This window comes from Cryptomeria japonica, chromosome 8, assembly GCF_030272615.1.
Source record: "Cryptomeria japonica chromosome 8, Sugi_1.0, whole genome shotgun sequence".
In the NCBI taxonomy this organism is placed as follows: Eukaryota; Viridiplantae; Streptophyta; class Pinopsida; order Cupressales; family Cupressaceae; genus Cryptomeria; species Cryptomeria japonica.
In genome coordinates, this window is record NC_081412.1 from 44,168,293 (window position 1) to 44,185,765 (window position 17,473).

Here is a 17,473-nt window from a genome sequence, read left to right on the forward strand (position 1 = left end):
GCATTAGATTGCCTTACTGATTTCATCTATTCTGATGAGTTCTACATACCAGTTGTCTAATCTTCATTTGCAGTACTAGAGCTTTCACCTTGTACAAACCCAAGTCCTCTAGAATCATCAATCTATCTTTTTCTTTTCAATAAGTCATCCAACTGTGCATCACTGATCCTAAACTTTTCTTTATACTCACTTACAGTAGTGAGATCATCTCTCAGAGTAGTTATTTGTCTTTCAAGTTATTGTTCATTGTTCTGGGAGTGTGCCAAATTAGTTCTCAACAAATTATTTTCATGAGTCAATCTGCCACGTTCATCAAATTTATTCTTTTGAGATACAACAAGATTATCTTCCTTCTTCTTTCTATCCTCAATATCTTTTGATAACCTCATAGTCAGATCTTGCATTTCAATCTTCATGATCATGTTTGCTTGACTTTGTTTTTGACATTGTTCCTTAAGAGCATTTTTCTCCTCATCATCCGGTTTTTGCAAAAGTTCTTTTCTCTTGGCTTGAGAAGATAACCTTTCTTGCAGGATAAGAATGAATTCATTTGTAGAATTCAATTCTTCTTGCAATTTCAAGTTCTTCATTCTTTCAGCATCATAATCCTCAAGAGCCATCTCAAGCTGCTTCTCCATATCCATGTTCAAATATTTTGGTTTCAGGATCTTTCTCAAGCTGTCAAACTTCTTTTGAGGTACCAAGATCTTATACCAATTGTTGGGATCCAAGAACACTGTGAGGGGGGGGGGGGGGGGGTTAATTAGTGTCCTGCCAGTATGAACATTTTTTATCCTTTTATACCATGCATATATAAACCAGTAAACAAATAAACATATAACAAGAAGCAAATAAACCATCCACATAAATGAACACCATAACACACAAAATTTATACGTGGAAAACCTTAATGAGGAAAAACCATGGTGGGATTTGTGACCCACAATATCAGTTCATTGGCCATATTAAAATATATTACATATAATAGGGGCCTTCACATGCAGGAAGACACACTGCATAGAGCATATTGCTCATCACTAAAGAGCCTCACTGACTATAAGCTTTCTACTAAAGTAAATTACTGAAAATGAACTCAAGATTGCATTTGCTATGTCAAATAGAGTTTAGGTTCTGTCTCTGCTCTGTACTAGTTCATAAACCCTGAACTACTACCAGTATCACTTTTCCTCCAAGAATGATTTCCAAGCTATCTACAGATCATTGCATGATATAACACTCGCATACAAAATTATCTTCATATATATATATTTTGCATCATACAGTTCAGCTATATTCTCCTATATCCATACTACATATCATCTCTCATGTCTCTCAAAATAACCTAGCAAACTGACCTATATACATATTACAAATAATATGCCTTATGTCGGCTTACAATACATTTACAAAAGATATTCAATGTTGGCCTTGACAATAATTACAAAATTATTTATTAAGTAAATCCTCCTTGATGTCGGCTTCCAATGAAGTATTGATGCCAGTGTCGGTGTCAGTGCCGATGTAGCCCTGAATGCTCCAAAGCCAGTATCTGTCAGTATATGCTTCCTAGTGCCGGTATATGACTTCCATCCAATCTTGTTGCCATCAATGACAACAAAATGAATCTAATGAGTGTCAATTGCCAACATATATACATATATACATACATATATATATGTATGTATGTATGTATGTATGTATGTATGTATGTATACATGTATGTATATATACATGTATGTATATATGTATATATGTATATATGTATGTATGTACGTATACATACATACATACATACATACATACATACATATGTATGTATGTATGTATGTATATATACATACATACATACATACATACATACGTACATATGTATGTATATATGTATGTATATATGTATGTATGTATATATGTTGGGTTTTCATTATATGTATGTATGTAAATCTATTCTTAGATTTCAACTTGAGAAGAGAAAACATGTTGATTTGTACCAAACTAGTTTGAAACTGTAGAAAACTTGTTAGCAAGCAAGATTAGTCAGATAACATGAAAGTGAAGATACATTCATGCAAGCTTGAATTCTAGAAATTTTACTACTGTTATTGAAAAATAAACAAAGTCTGATTTTAGTAGTTGGAAATCTAAAATAAAGAGTTCAAATAACAGAAACAATGAGATTGTACATACAAAAATTAAACTCAGAACCATATAGGAACATAGAATTTAAGAATGTGTGCTCATATCTTCATTTGTGTATTCTTTATATGCAAATATGTGCATACATGTGTTACACCTTCTTTACTTCATTTTACTATTTACTTTATGCTGAAAACGAAAAAAAAAAAATCTTGAGAAAGGAATTACATTTTATTGATTGCATGAGAATGATAGAGCATGTCATATAATTTAAAGATATTGTATAAATGGAATAGGCATGCTAGATGAATGAATTTGCTAGACATGTGTTTTATGGGAAAGTATACCTTTTGGGACGGGTGGCGAATATGGGGTTTAGAGAGTATAGTTTGCTTTTTCCAAACTATCTTATTGCTATGCATGGCATTATTGTAGTGCCCCTCTTAGACTTGCATTTCGATTTACGTCCTGATAGACTTATTTAGATGTATGATGGTTACTTGGATGGTTATTTATGACTCTTATACTATATTATATGGTTTCATTGATACTAGGACTTTATGTGGATTCATATTATCTTTTATGACTCTTTATGATTGGAGACTTTTATTATTGATGATGCGAGACTTATTATATGACATATAATATTTGATGGATCTTATGGATGTTGATAAACAGTATCACCTTGATGGACGGATTTATATGATTACATATGATTATTGTTTACATGGATTATGTGACTTGTGATGATACTAACCCTATTTCATGATGATGATTCTATGTGATGCTTTGATATTACATTATGTGACTATCTTCATGAGTAGAGGCGATGCCATATCACTAATTGTGAGTAGGATATGTCATCACGATTCTCTATCACTTGTCTATTTATGAATATGTATCGTATATGTTGCATTGGTTTTTGATGCAGGTTTGTAGGTACCAGACATTGACTCCGCCTAACTCCACAGGTTTGAGCGTGTCTTTATCCCAATGGCAAGTTGTCAGAGATGACATAGTTTCCCTCACACACTTTTGGTCTAAGATGTATACCTTGTTAGTTTATCCTAATGTTATTTCTTAGTTGATCTTTCCTTAGGGTCAACTAAGAGATGAGGTATATTGGTTAAGTCTCTTCTACCTTGTTTTGTAGGTCATGAGGTCAAATATCTTTGGCTTCTTATTTTGATTAGTCATGACTTGATTATTAGCTTTATTGCATGATTGGAATATTTATTTTAATTAAGTATCTAATTAAGTAATTAATCTATTTTATTTAATTTATTGAGATTTAATTAAGCTTTATTTATTGTTTAATTATTTAATTTGTTTTATTTATTGTTGAAGATGACTTTCTTTTATTTATTGTTTTTAATTTAATTATTTATTTAAGATCTATTTATTTTATTTTATTTATTTATTGGTTTTGATATTAATAATGATAAGAAATTATAAATCATAACGTAGAAAATTATTTAATTTAAATATGGAATATTATTTGTGAATAATATTATTTCTACCTACCATCTAATTTTGAGGAAATATTTGTATTTCCCAATTATTTGTCATATTTGTACTAAAGTAATTGAATTTGATTTATTTCTACCTACCTTTATTTTTGATTGGTTGGCGTGATTGAGTAGGTAAGAAATATATATTTATATTATGCCTTCTTCGAACTTTGTAAAGGTAAGTAAGATATATGTTTTTTTTGGAATTTTTCTATTGGTCAGTTGAACTATAATTTATGAGTCTATTTTTTTTGTATTTATTGGGCTTCCTGGACTGTTGTCGGGTTAATCATCCGATAGATTCTGGAAGTAGATTTTGGGGAATTTGATTGAAGATTTGTCTTGAGGATTTTAGATTGTTTGAAGATTATTCTACTTCATATTTCTACACCATTTTGGATTGCAATTACATGTTGGTGGATTTTTCTCTTTGAAATTTTGTTTTCTAGAAAGATTGTCTTCCCTGTGACTGTGCAAATTGGATTCCTAGATGATGTTTGGGGATTGAAATGAGTAATTTTAATTATGTTGGTAGATTTTAATTTGGTTTTGATAATGAATTTTGGAAAGAGGAAATGCAAATCACTATTTGCAAGTTTTGGAATGATAATATGCCAAATATGTTTTCTTGTTCATCCCTGTGAATGTCTGTTTTGTAATGCCCCGCCAGGAAACCCCTAAGGGTTTAAGTTAAAAACACTCATTTAGAGTGTAAAATTTTTTATTTTTTATTTTTTTTAAGATAATAATTAAGAGCGTTGATGAAGAGTTACAACATTAAGATAGTTTGAAGTTAACTCAATTTATAATTAGGCACGACATTGAAATACATTGGAGTTATCTGTCAACTTAGACATCACCGCGGAAGGCTCAAACAATCCTAAGGAGTTTCCTAACGTGATTACATAAACTTACACCTAACTCAACTTGCGTCATTAGATCCATTAAACAGGATATCTTATTAACGAGATACTGCATAGCTCTTGATTATATAGGTGTTCAATGGTTTGACAACTTATAATATTAGGAAGCGTTCAATTGCTTTGGTTAGTGAGGGGGCCATCGAGAAGTTATTTATCCAATGCACTTAATTTCATAATTACATTAAGAGGTCTCCAAAAAGGTTCATGCGTTTAATATGATGAAGTTCATTCCTAGGTTTTGTGGTATCCATTCACAGTTGATTTCATCCTTTAATGTTTAAAAATATGCCTATTGAGATTCATTCCTTTAAGGTTAAACTACGATTAGTAAAACGAGGATTCCTTCATTTGATTTTGAAATATATATACCCACATTTGATATCTCTTTTTAAATATTAAAAAGTATGGTTAATAAGAAAAGTTCGTTCCTTAGGGATTAACTATAACTGATAGAGTGAGGTCCTTTCATTTGGTTTCATGCATAGCCAACTGATGAGTTGCAGTTCTTTTATGAAAGGTATAATGTGAGTAGTCATGGAATTTCATTTGAAGTTTTAATAATGCAAATAAATGGACTAACTTCATTAAGATGGATATGCATTAGGACACACGAGAGCATCCTTTAAATTAGAGTATCGCTAACTAGGTGACAATCATTATTTCAAGATTAGAATAATAAGATCATATTGACGTTCTTCTATTAGGATTAAAATGCAATTATCTTATTGCATATTTTTTTTTTTTTTGTTAAATGAAAATAATACGAGAGAGATTCTTTTACTAGGTTTAATGTATAAACAACAAATCAATTACTTTTCCATTTTTGATTAATTTTAGCATTCATGAGGGATTCCATTTATAAGGATTAAATTATGGATATCCAATTGAGTTCACCCAATTATAAAGTTAATCTGGTGCGGGTTATTGATTATAATTACAACATAAATTTCTAAGTATATTCATTCAATATACAACATGAATACCTAATTGAATCCACACGATAATTCAATTAATCTGGTGAGGGTTATGGTTAAGATTAAGACGTGAAATATCTTAACAAATCATCCAATGCAATGAAGCATAATTGACATGGCGTGAATTCATTCTCTAAGGTAAAAAGATAGATGTTAATATGATGTTCAACCTTTAAATCTCAATCTGGGTTTTGTGACATGAATTTTAACTTTGTTTTCCCCTTTTACATTCATTCCATTAACATGCTTATTAACAAATTAACCCAATGAAGTAATTCTAGATAGATTTCTTCCACTATTACAATTTAAATTAACATGATCAAATTACTTTTTTCCACAACTTTAATTACAATATTTCCAATACTTTGCCATAATCATAGTTCACAATGTTTAATGAACTTCAATAACTACATTTATCCAGATGATTAAAATTATGCACTTAAATTTGAATTCATTAAATTTTCACCATACACTTATGCAAGAATACAATCATTCATGATAATTTAAAACATAAAACAAAGCACACTATAAACATCGCATAACACAGATATGATCTCGGAGTTCACCCCGGATGGGCTACATCTTTGGGTCTGCTCAACTGCAAGACCCCTTTGGTATTATATTGTTAGGAATACATAGTTTATAAATCTTTTACATCTTGCCACTTAGGGGAACACATACACTAGTCAACATCTACCTTGATTGATTATTACATAGATCCCCTTTTGAAAACAGGTCAAATAGATTCATAACAAATAAAAGAAACAAACAATTCTGGGTTCTTTTTTTCTCTTTTGGACGGTATCCTAATTAGGGGCTTGACCCACTCATGACCAATCCCTATCATATCAAGTCTTACCATTACATAACCAAATTTAATAATAGAAATTTAATTCAGCATAGGCATAATCCGGTAGAGGCATTCGTTTACCATATTGCTCTAACTATTAATGTCGATCCATCAGAAGACTTGCTAAATTAGCTTTTATTTTAAACTCATATTAATCCACCATTACTATTTATTCCATGTTAATAATGAGTATTAACCCGAGTATGATGTAATCAATATGAGATTAATAACTTGTTCATTAGTATAGATTTTCTAAATGTTGAATCTCTAAAATCCAGATATATTATTTAGCAATCTGAGATGAGATTATAAAACAAACATAAAAGAACTGAATTTAGGATTAAATAATATAAAAGGACTAAGTTTTAATTTCCTTATATTAATTCTAAATTCACTTATCATTCTGATTCTTCTTTACTTTTACATATTATACACAACTTCGTGTTTAACCCACACACACACACACACACACACACACACACACACACACACACACACACACACACATATATATATATATATACATATATATATATATATGTATATAAACATTATTCACTAAAATAATGACTCCCAACTCTTTTTTCTTTTATATCACAAATATTACTTGAAATAAAACTATTTTAATAAGCATCCCTTTTTAATAGATACCATGAAACTAAAACCCAAAAACGAGTTTTAATCCATGCATAAAATACCGAGAGAAATACTATTAATACAAAAACATTTTAAAAGTTAAGCAAATCGGGGGCCGAACCCTAAGCGAGCCCCAAATCCGCAGGGACTCTCCCATGCGGCGGCGCCGCTGCGGTGCCCGCAGGTCCGCGGCGCCCTGCGGCCACCGCGGCCCCTGCGGCCACCGCAGTGCCGCGGCCGCGGGTTACAAACGCATGCGAGCGGGGATATCAACGGGGGAGCGAGCGGGGGTGAACACGGGGAAGCGAGTGGGGGGGAAGAGGAGGGGAGGAGAAGCGGGTGGAGCTCCGCTCCCCGCCCTCCAACCCCAAACCGAGGGTTATAAGACACGCACAGTCCCGTTTTCGGACCAAAAATAACGCACCGTCCAATATCAAATTTTTATATATATTTTTTTTCCCCCTTTTTTTTTGATAACATATGAATCCGACTTACAGTTGGGTTTTATCAAAAATAAATCTCAAATACAGGGATAATGCATTCACAGCTCCCGTCATTTTTATTTATTTATTTTATTCTTTTTTACAGACCCTTTCATTCCCAGATTTGTATCAAAATCTCCATTATGGGAAAAATGTCTCCTATCAAGTTTAAAATCACAAAATCCGTTAACAACAAGGATTTGATTCAAAAATAACCAAGTTTGGAAGAGATTGAAAACTAACTTCAAAACATTCATGAGAAATACTGTTTTTTTTTTTTTATCTTGTATGCAACAATAGATCAAGAAGAAGATACGAATCCTACCTCATAGTGCAGATTCCGGGCATGAATCTTGATGAAGAGCTTTCCCAATCTGCTGCTCCAAGGCAAATCCCCCCCCATTTTCCAAAAAAAACTCCCAAGCCAAAGAACCCCCAAAATGCTTGCAAAACTAGGTTAAAAAGTGAAACCCTAATTTTACCCTAATTTTTAATTTCGAATTTAGGCATTTTATTTTGAAAATAAAATAGATGAAAATCAAAATGGGAGTCATTCATTTACCTTATTTAATACATCTCATTTGTTTTTCCTTATGAAAATTATAATGCTTCTATTTCTTTTTAAATTTGAATTTCTCACTACAAATTTTAGGCCTACTTCTTATTTCGAAACTATTGACCGGGTAAGGCATTTGATTAATTTAATTTTTAAAAATCAAACTTTTATACTATATCGACTTTACAAGTAAGGAGGAAATAATTTCATTTAAATAATAATAATTTACCCCTTTTTCTTCCAAAATGCGAAAATGAATAATTTATTTCTATCTCCCAAATGACTTTAAAATTTTCCTTTCTAAAACGCATAACTCAATAATTTCGTTATTTTAAAATTAGCTATTAAATTAACTCGCTATAACATAATAAAGCGACATTTTTAAATAAATGACTAATCTAATGCAAGACTCTTATTTATTCTAATTTCCCAACTACCTATGCGTAAATGTTACAAATGTGTAAATGAGCACGCTAACCCCAGTTAAATACCTTAAGCTTGCCACGATAATAATTTAAAGCAATCTCTTAAATTAATGATTAATCGTATAAAGGAAGCTACCCATTTAAATTTCTAAGTTACTAATGTGCTCGTCTACTCATAAATTTGGAATTAATACTTAGGATAACAAACCTCACTTACCTCGCGCAAAGCACGCAAATCGAGGAAGTCCACCAATTCTCTCGACACGCATCCCAATGAAAAGCAAGCTCCACGAATCCACGCACGATGCTCACCTAACCATGGCTAAGGCAAGACAAGAGTTATATGACCACCAAATCCGAATTCTAAAGATGAAAGAGGCATACTCAACCTTTCAAAACCCAAAGGAGATGAACCTTGCCCTAAGCGGTGTTGTACCTGCAATCTCCTGCACCCATGAATTCATACAAGCATGCATATACATATACATATTCAATGAAGATGTTAGCTCAAGAGTTATCACAAGGGTTAGGAACAATTACATTTACACGAGAATCGATGCAAAAGCACAATAATAAGTATGCACAGTTATTAATATTATCTAAACTACACATTTCACCATGGTTAACCTACCATTCAAGAATGCCACATAGGGAGTCAATCAAGGTTAAACGGGTTTTAAAAGTCCGACTAGGGTATGGGCATTAGATTCTCCCCCCCTAGGTTCCGACTTACTCCTGGAAGTCGCAAAGTTAAACGGAAGTCCTGCAACACTTATTAGTCCTTAAACTCAATTAACAATTATCAATTTGCACAAACAACTACTTTGTCAACAATCTAAAACATTATTCATCAATAAAAATGCATCTAACATCATTCACACCTTCAAATATTCTATAATTTACACTCAATCATAGCAAGGATACGAGACTTTTCCCTTTTTATTTCACCAAATTCAAAGCAATTAAAATATATAAGCACAGTTATCATACTCATTTATCAAACAAGACAAGAAAATATGCTCTCAAGGCCAATTTCTCTCACCAATTCATCTCTTTCACAAAACTTTATCGCATAGAACTAGCTTCACATATCAATTTTTTTTTTTACAACCAAGTTAACTTTCATCAAATAAGAGCAATGTAAGAACTCAATTGTTTACATTTTTCTGACATACAAGAACCTTTCCAATGACTATGCCCCATAACATAGTGACAAGTTAATACCATTTAATCCATGATTACACATAATATCCATCCACAAGACTGGTTTGCACAACACAATAGGCCACATGTGAGCATGTCTAATGCTCGGTCAAAGGTAACATATATGATCCACATCTCTATGTCTGCTCTCAGAATAAATACATGATCAACAAATATCCAACATCTCACTCGAGGGCTTGATGGTGCTAGGGTACACCATAGTGGTGCTACCTTCCATACAAGTCCCTTGTGAATATCCCTTGTTGTGTAAGGTGTTTAGCCTCCAAGAGATAGTCACCACTCATAGGTAGGTAGTGGATCCTAGTTGTTTTCACAGCCTCACATACCTCCATCCTCAAGGTTCCTTGCGTCTACTTCCTCGTATACACTCATCCAAGCTCGTCTCCTACGTTCTTGGAGAGGAATTCACATTACAACACAAGACCAGCATACGAAAACAACAAGGATAACCGGTTTAGCCACCAAAGTACAAAAGATTAAAGAAAATAATTATCAATTCCAACAATAAAACAAGAAAATAATTTTTCCGGATTTGCAACATCAAATCAAATAAGATCAAGATTGCAAGATCGTGGCTAAATTGTCAAGGTCAAAGTAAAATAAATTGCTGGCCCACAAGGAAATTAATAAATAATTAAAAGAAAATCATAATTGCACATGACATCACTATGTGACTAGTAGCTAGCCACCAACGAGGAAGGAAGGAACAATCGTCTAGCTATCCTAGTAGCTCATCATGCGGTGTGGCCAAGTCACACATCCACACGGCATGGCAGTGTGCACCTCGACATCACCCTGCATCACGTCGTCACGTGGCATGGCTCTACCCAATACCTAGCGGTAGACCGCATGGAAATGTCTACTACATCCCGCATCGTGTCTCAGCACGGCATGGCAATACTCCAAGTGGACAAAACACGCAATGGACGTATCCCGCATGGCAGTGTACCCCGCGGATAAGGCACGCACCGGTCACACTCCGCATAGCGATGTTCCTCTCAGGATACTCGCCGTAAGCCAGAGGTATACATGGCTAAGGTCTACCCACAAGTCTACCAACACTAGTTAGTTGGCAACTTATGTAAGAAGATAACACGCCTCTCATGAAGACAAGGCAACAAATGCTCCAATGGAATCCAACAATATGCTCAAAAACTGTCATCTATATGCTCAAGATAAAGGATAGGAATAAGGCTGGCACACATGAACCTCGTAAATCGGTTCATCACAAGGGGAAGTATTGAGTACACCTATGTTATAGTTTCATTACAAAACCATACTTTTCCTCAAAATAGGGAATCTAAAGTCGCTTCGCGTCGACATTACTCGTACGCTATTCATACTATTCAAGGAATGGTGACTTCTACTACTACCCCTTCACATACTGACTTATCAACAACCCGTGGGTTGGCTCTCAGTAAGGAAACAAATAAGCAACATCACATAGATAGGTATGGTTTCCCATACTCATAAACAAACATATTCCCCATGGTTGATTACTTCACCATCCCATGGGCACACAAAGCAAGTACGGGTTTTCTCACAACACACACAGAATAGCTCCATTACTGGTTTAGTCACGTTTACGAGGAGTACTTTACATTATGTTAACATATACTTAAGGGAAGTTTTAATTATGCTTTACACATGAATCACCAAACAAGGTTTACTCTAGATCCACGTTTTGAAATTTTTCATCAATTCAAATTTACACAAAGAAATAACATCATTCTGATATCTTTCTCAATCTTCCCAAAGCATTTTCATTCACATTATTAACTATGCAATTTCCCTTTTCAAGATGAAAAACTTTCCCCTTTCAATTAGAAGCCCAAAGCAACATAAAATTTCACATGCATTATAGAAAAACTTCTTCTTAAATCACTGCATTCTAAATAGTGTTTCAAAAACAACAATTCCTATATTTTAAACGAGAGGAGGAAGAGAGTTGGAAAATCAACTATTTCCTACGAATACACAAGAATTTCAAAATCACACCATATGCTCGGACATAAGTTTATCATTTGAGTTGCACGGTTTTCATTTTGCTATCTTTTAGGAGGGTGTCAAAGCATCCTAACATGACATTTCTAATCATTATTGCTGCACTATAATGTTCTAGTTTTCCGAACAAGAATTCAAAATGACCAGATTTTCTTTTTGTAATACAAGTCTTCTAGAGCACAATCACTATTCGTAATACAATACAATACAATAATACATCAAATCTAACATTGGAAATTCATAATATAACAAGGAGGTAAATGAAGAGCTATCTCCTAGATTTTTTTACACATTTAATGCATACAAATCAGCAAGTCTTTTATTTACTCATTTCGAAACATAATAAGACAATTACCCATATCCAAAGTAAGTTAAAAGTGCGCCACTTAATAGGTCCCTATCACACTAGTTGAGTAAGCACATAAAACAATCTTTTGAGGAGCACATCAATTTACTCTTGAAGCTACTACAACATGTCCTCTTTTGGTATTCCTTTCACGTCAAGCAATTTTCACAAACTCACTATGCGCATATTAAAGCACCTTACTTAAGATGAAATTTAATTATATCACTCCTACCAAGCACATGGAGAACCCTTTAATGCAACCATACAATTTTCTATCATTAACCAAAAATTAACTCCTAAATCAATCCTTTTCACAATCTAAAGCACAAAACGTTATGAAGCTCACACAAGCCTCAAGAAATATCATCCTTTCTCTTGCAATTAGAAAACTTAAATAAGAGACAACTACACATAGCAATTACTTTTAATTTTCCAGAGATAGAAGAGGAAGAGTCATAATCTCTAAATTTTCTACATAATAAGCATTAATATTTGCCATACTAGTTTTTAAAGTGGGCAATCATTAAGATAGAGCCAAAACCACAAACAAACACAATTCGTACTTTTAGGTTCAAGATATTAACAATCAACTTAGATGGATTAGTCACAGAGTAAAACAAGGCAAGAATGAAGGTACATACGAATCCTTTTCAAAGAAGAGAAGTCATAGACCAAGACCTCAATAGTAGACAAAACACCCATAATTATTCCCAAAACACCAGCATCAAGAAGGTGAAGCAAGGTGTGAACACACACACGTTACACACAAGAAGGGTTTGTTAAATCATACCCTCACATCAAGGTGGACAAGCATACAACATAAAGATAGACACGCACACAACAATTAAGGGCACAAGCGAAACCAGAGATCCCAGTGTTGCAACATGGGCTCTGCTACCAAGTGTAATGCCCCGCCAGGAAACCCCTAAGGGTTTAAGTTAAAAACACTCATTTAGAGTGTAAAATTTTTTATTTTTTATTTTTTTTAAGATAATAATTAAGAGTGTTGATGAAGAGTTACAACATTAAGATAGTTTGAAGTTAACTCAGTTCATAATTAGACACGACATTGAAATACATTGGAGTTATCTGTCAACTTAGACATCACCGCGGAAGGCTCAAACAATCCTAAGGAGTTTCCTAACGTGATTACATAACCTTACACCTAACTCAACTTGCGTCATTAGATCCATTAAACAGGATATCTTATTAACGAGATACTACATAGCTCTTGATTATATAGGTGTTCAATGGTTTGACAACTTATAATATTAGGAAGCGTTCAATTGCTTTGGTTAGTGAGGGGGCCATCGAGAAGTTATTTATCCAATGCACTTAATTTCATAATTACATTAAGAGGTCTCCAAAAAGGTTCATGCGTTTAATATGATGAAGTTCATTCCTAGGTTTTGTGGTATCCATTCACAGTTGATTTCATCCTTTAATGTTTAAAAATATGCCTATTGAGATTCATTCCTTTAAGGTTAAACTACGATTAGTAAAACGAGGATTCCTTCATTTGATTTTGAAATATATATACCCACATTTGATATCTCTTTTTAAATATTAAAAAGTATGGTTAATAAGAAAAGTTCGTTCCTTAGGGATTAACTATAACTGATAGAGTGAGGTCCTTTCATTTGGTTTCAAGCATAGCCAACTGATGAGTTGCAGTTCTTTTATGAAAGGTATAATGTGAGTAGTCATGGAATTTCATTTGAAGTTTTAATAATGCAAATAAATGGACTAACTTCATTAAGATGGATATGCATTAGGACACACGAGAGCATCCTTTAAATTAGAGTATCGCTAACTAGGTGACAATCATTATTTCAAGATTAGAATAATAAGATCATATTGACGTTCTTCTATTAGGATTAAAATGCAATTATCTTATTGCATATTTTTTTTTTTTTTGTTAAATGAAAATAATACGAGAGAGATTCTTTTACTAGGTTTAATGTATAAACAACAAATCAATTACTTTTCCATTTTTGATTAATTTTAGCATTCATGAGGGATTCCATTTATAAGGATTAAATTATGGATATCCAATTGAGTTCACCCAATTATAAAGTTAATCTGGTGCGGGTTATTGATTATAATTACAACATAAATTTCTAAGTATATTCATTCAATATACAACATGAATACCTAATTGAATCCACACGATAATTCAATTAATCTGGTGAGGGTTATGGTTAAGATTAAGACGTGAAATATCTTAACAAATCATCCAATGCAATGAAGCATAATTGACATGGCGTGAATTCATTCTCTAAGGTAAAAAGATAGATGTTAATATGATGTTCAACCTTTAAATCTCAATCTGGGTTTTGTGACATGAATTTTAACTTTGTTTTCCCCTTTTACATTCATTCCATTAACATGCTTATTAACAAATTAACCCAATGAAGTAATTCTAGATAGATTTCTTCCACTATTACAATTTAAATTAACATGATCAAATTACTTTTTTCCACAACTTTAATTACAATATTTCCAATACTTTGCCATAATCATAGTTCACAATGTTTAATGAACTTCAATAACTACATTTATCCGGATGATTAAAATTATGCACTTAAATTTGAATTCATTAAATTTTCACCATACACTTATGCAAGAATACAATCATTCATGATAATTTAAAACATAAAACAAAGCACGCTATAAACATCGCATAACACAGATATGATCTCGGAGTTCACCCCGGATGGGCTACATCTCTGGGTCTGCTCAACTGCAAGACCCCTTTGGTATTATATTGTTAGGAATACATAGTTTATAAATCTTTTACATCTTGCCACTTAGGGGAACACATACACTAGTCAACATCTACCTTGATTGATTGTTACATAGATCCCCTTTTGAAAACAGGTCAAATAGATTCATAACAAATAAAAGAAACAAACAATTCTGGGTTCTTTTTTTCTCTTTTGGACGGTATCCTAATTAGGGGCTTGACCCACTCATGACCAATCCCTATCATATCAAGTCTTACCATTACATAACCAAATTTAATAATAGAAATTTAATTCAGCATAGGCATAATCCGGTAGAGGCATTCGTTTACCATATTGCTCTAACTATTAATGTCGATCCATCAGAAGACTTGCTAAATTAGCTTTTATTTTAAACTCATATTAATCCACCATTACTATTTATTCCATGTTAATAATGAGTTAAGCAAATCGGGGGCCGAACCCTTCAATAACTACATTTATCCATCGGAAGACTTGCTAAATTAGCTTTTATTTTAAACTCATATTAATCCACCATTACTATTTATTCCATGTTAATAATGAGTATTAACCCGAGTATGATGTAATCAATATGAGATTAATAACTTGTTCATTAGTATAGATTTTCTAAATGTTGAATCTCTAAAATCCAGATATATTATTTAGCAATCTGAGATGAGATTATAAAACAAACATAAAAGAACTGAATTTAGGATTAAATAATATAAAAGGACTAAGTTTTAATTTCCTTATATTAATTCTAAATTCACTTATCATTCTAATTCTTCTTTACTTTTACATATTATACACAACTTCGTGTTTAACCCACACTCAAACATATATATATATATATATATATATATATATATATATATACATATACATATATATATATATATGTATATAAACATTATTCACTAAATAATGACTCCCAACTCTTTTTTTTTTTATATCACAAATATTACTTGAAATAAAACTATTTTAATAAGCATCCCTTTTTAATAGATACCATGAAACTAAAACCCAAAAACGAGTTTTAATCCATGCATAAAATACCGAGAGAAATACTATTAATACAAAAACATTTTAAAAGTTAAGCAAATCGGGGGCCGAACCCTAAGCGAGCCCCAAATCCGCAGGGACTCTCCCATGCGGCGGCGCCGCTGCGGTGCTCGCAGGTCCGCGGCGCCCTGCGGCCACCGCGGCCCCTGCGGCCACCGCAGTGCCGCGGCCACGGGTTACAAACGCATGCGAGCGGGGGTGAACACGGGGAAGCGAGCGGGGGGGAAGAGGAAGGGAGGAGGAGCGGGTGGAGCTCCGCTCCCCGCCCTCCAACCCCAAACCGAGGGTTATAAGACATGCACAGTCCCGTTTTCGGACCAAAAAATAACGCACCGTCCAATATCAAATTTTTATATATATATTTTTTTCCCCCTTTTTTTTTGATAACATATGAATCCGACTTACAGTTGGGTTTTATCAAAAATAAATCTCAAATACAGGGATAATGCATTCACAGCTCCCGTCATTTTTATTTATTTATTTTATTCTTTTTTACAGACCCATTCATTCCCAGATTTGTATCAAAATCTCCATTATGGGAAAAATGTCTCCTATCAAGTTTAAAATCACAAAATCCTTTAACAACAAGGATTTGATTCAAAAATAACCAAGTTTGGAAGAGATTGAAAACTAACTTCAAAACATTCATGAGAAATACTGTTTTTTTTTTTTATCTTGTATGAAACAATAGATCAAGAAGAAGATACGAATCTTACCTCATAGTGCAGATTCCGGGCATGAATCTTGATGAAGAGCTTTCCCAATCTGCTGCTCCAAGGCAAATCCCCCCCCATTTTCCAAAAAAAACTCCCAAGCCAAAGAACCCCCAAAATGCTTGCAAAACTAGGTTAAAAAGTGAAACCCTAATTTTACCCTAATTTTTAATTTCGAATTTAGGCATTTTATTTTGAAAATAAAATAGATGAAAATCAAAATGGGAGTCATTCATTTACCTTATTTAATACATCTCATTTGTTTTTCCTTATGAAAATTATAATGCTTCTATTTCTTTTTAAATTTTAATTTCTCACTACAAATTTTAGGCCTACTTCTTATTTCGAAACTATTGACCGGGTAAGGCATTTGATTAATTTAATTTTTAAAAATCAAACTTTTATACTATATCGACTTTACAAGTAAGGAGGAAATAATTTCGTTTAAATAATAATAATTTACCCCTTTTTCTTCCAAAATGCGAAAATGAATAATTTATTTCTATCTCCCAAGTGACTTTAAAATTTTCCTTTCTAAAACGCATAACTCAATAATTTCGTTATTTTAAAATTAGCTATTAAATTAACTCGCTATAACATAATAAAGCAACATTTTTAAATAAATGACTAATCTAATGCAAGACTCTTATTTATTCTAATTTCCCAACTACCTATGCGTAAATGTTACAAATGTGTAAATGAGCACGCTAACCCCAGTTAAATACCTTAAGCTTGCCACGATAATAATTTAAAGCAATCTCTTAAATTAATGATTAATCGTATAAAGGAAGCTACCCATTTAAATTTCTAAGTTACTAATGTGCTTGTCTACTCATAAATTTGGAATTAATACTTAGGATAACAAACCTCACTTACCTCGCGCAAAGCAC